Source organism: Chiloscyllium plagiosum, chromosome 21, assembly GCF_004010195.1.
Source record: "Chiloscyllium plagiosum isolate BGI_BamShark_2017 chromosome 21, ASM401019v2, whole genome shotgun sequence".
In the NCBI taxonomy this organism is placed as follows: domain Eukaryota; kingdom Metazoa; phylum Chordata; class Chondrichthyes; order Orectolobiformes; family Hemiscylliidae; genus Chiloscyllium; species Chiloscyllium plagiosum.
This window is the reverse complement of record NC_057730.1, coordinates 56,841,774-56,844,927: the sequence shown is the minus strand read 5'-3', so window position 1 is coordinate 56,844,927 and position 3,154 is coordinate 56,841,774.

Here is a 3,154-nt window from a genome sequence, read left to right as displayed (position 1 = left end):
TGAACACAGGTAAATGGGGACAGGGGAATGGAGACAGGGGAATGGGGACAGGGGAATGGACACAGGGGAATGCGCACAGGGGCATGGACACAGGGGAATGGGGACAGGGGAATGGAGACAGGGGAATGGGAACAAGGGAATCGTCGCAGTGGAATGGTAAGTGTGGAATGTACACAGGGGAATAGGCACAGGGGAATGGGCACAAGGGAATGGGCATAGGGGAATGGACACAGGGGAATGGACACAGTGGAATGGACACAGGGGAATGGAGTCATGGGAATGGGTACAGGGGAATGCAGTCATGGGAATGGGTACAGGGGAATGGGTACAGGGGAATGGACACAGGGGAATGGAGACAGGGGAATGGGCACAGGGGAATGGGTACAGGGGAATGGGTACAGGGGAATGGACACAGGGGAATGGAGGCATGGGAATGGGCACAGGGGAATGGGCACAAGGGAATGGGCACAGGGGAATGGACACAGGGGAATGGGCACAGGGGAATGGACACAGGGGAATGGAGGCATGGGAATGGGTACAGGGGAATGGACACAGGGGAATAGGCACCGGAGCATGTGACTTGGAAATGAAGCTGGGTAGTCCAGTTGCTCTGGTCATACAGTCCTAGAGTGATTGTGATGGACAGCACGGGAACAGAGCCATCGGCCCAACGTGTCCAGGCCGACTTGATGTCCCAAACTAATCTTTTTCCATTTGCCACATCTCAAATGTGAGCTGAGGCTGAGGGGATAGGACATCATGGTAAACTTAGCTGGTGTGGACAACATAAATTGAAAGGAGCCCATTGTGGAGAATTGACCCGTAATTCAGGAGAGAAACAGACTACATCTTCCATTACAATGACAGGAAAGCCAGTGGTCTTCCAGAAATCTTTGTTGGGAAAGAGAGAGTAATGATTGTTCTGGAGTATGAAGAATCATAGCTCACAATCAAAGAGACATACAACATGGAAACGGACCCTTCAGTCCATCTCATCCATGCTGACTACATTTTGTTGGCATGGTGGCTTAGTGATTAGCACTGCTGCCTTACAGCACTACGGACCCAGGTTTGATTCCACCCTCGAGCCACTGCCTGTGGGGAGTTTGCATATTCTATCTGCATCTGTGGGCGTTTCCTCCGGATGCTCCAGTTTCCTCCCACAGTCTAAAGATGTGCAAGATAGAGTGGATTGGCCATGCTAAGTAGCCCATAGTGTGCAGGTGAGGTGGGTTAACCAATGGGTGGGTTTGGGGAGGAGGGTTGGTGTGGACTAGATGGGCTGAATGGCCTGATTCCACACTGTAGGCATTTAATAGTAACCTAAATTAATCTAGCCCCATTTGGCCCATATCCCTCTAAACCCTTCCTATCCACGTGCCCATCCAGCTGCCCTTTTAAATGTTATAGTCGTACCCTCCTGCAAGGATTGTGTGATTCTCAGTTCAAGGTACAAATATGAAGTACTGCATGATGGGAAAACACTTTGTCTTGCAACATACGTCCTAACTAGAAGTGATGCTGGATTTGTATCCGTGTGATAGCGACACCAGCAGAGCAACTGCTAAGGCTGTCATCCAAGATCTGAACAGTGGAATCACAAAATGCCTAAGGGAGTAAAAAAGGCAAAGATGGATCTTTTGAATGCATATTTTCTCATGAAGGCAGTGATGAATATTATTGGGTTATAAATGGGCTGTTAGTGGGAACCAATGAATGATTTCAGGCATTGAGTATTGGCCAAAAATACATCCTAAAGGAGTCAACTCTTTCAAATACTGCTGAGGGAATTTTCCACACATGAAATCTCAGCTCAAAAGCCACCTTGATGTTGAAAGAGAAACAGGCTGAAATCTGAAAGCACGTTAAGCCTCGATGACTGTAGTGGGCGAGAGGCTGTATGAATGTGAAACCTCTGATCCTGATTAGTTAATTAAATGGTTTAAGAATGACAACACAATCAGAAAGGCAGTACATATGAAATACCTCAGCAAGGAGCTGTAAACAAGTTGATAATTCATCAAATCACTACAAAGGACTTGGGGAGAGTATGCATGTGAACCAGCCCCTGTTATTGCAACTGGGCTGGTAAACCAACTTACCAAAGATTTACATGAAACAAAAGCGGAAGAGTAAGGAATTGCTTTTTTTGAATTGAAATGGAACAGCCATCACAAAACATCATTTAGAGAAAAGGGTATGGGGCTGAAAGGCCAATGAGAATATAAACAAATGCTTGAGGTGGGCTGACATCCAATCAGTAATTGACGTGTTCTGGAACATCTTACCTACTGTCTGTTGTATAAATGGGTGTAAATGTTTTCAATGTTTTCATTGTAGGAATCTCTGAGGTGAAAGCTGGAAGGATGTTGTGTTTGTCTGTATGTTGGACTGTCATTTAATGAGTCCAATCACGAGACACAATGGTGACATTATTGGCCATTTTGGAGGGAAACAGCTGAGTCTAATGTTGCTGCCTGTATAGTAAACATCTCCTTACTAAAGCTCCCATTGTATTAAACACTGAAGCCCCTAGTTCTTGTTGAATGTCACACTGATAATGTGGGGCCTGCAACTGTACACCATCCTCCAGCTGGGGCCCAGCAAGTGTCTGATACAAATTCACCATCAACTCCTTGTTATTGTTCTCTATGCCCCTATTAATAAAGCCCAGGACACTGTGTGCTCTCTCCCCCTGTACTGTCACCTTCAATGATCTGTGCGCATATACTCTCAATTCTCTTCGCTCCTGCACCCCTTTTAGAATTATCCCCTTTATTTTAATTGTCTTGTTTGTCCAACCAAAGTGCACTACCTCATACCTCTTGCCATCGAACCACATTTGCTGTGACCTAACTGCCCACTCCGACTTCTCAATATCCACTGTCTTTCTCACAGTCTTTCCAGATTAATAACTAAATTAGCAAAAGCTCTTTCTACACTTTCATTAGCCCTCTTTTCAAGGGATTCGGTTTTACTGAGCTGCAGCCAATTGCACATATAGCAAGCCAGAGAAATGTAAATCAGAGGATAACTATGCAGACTGAAACCTGTATTTACATCCAAGTTTATCCTGGAGACAGGGCCTCACCACAATCCAGGTGCACGTTATGAATTGCTGAATAGTCTCTGTCTTACGTCGTCAGAGCAAATT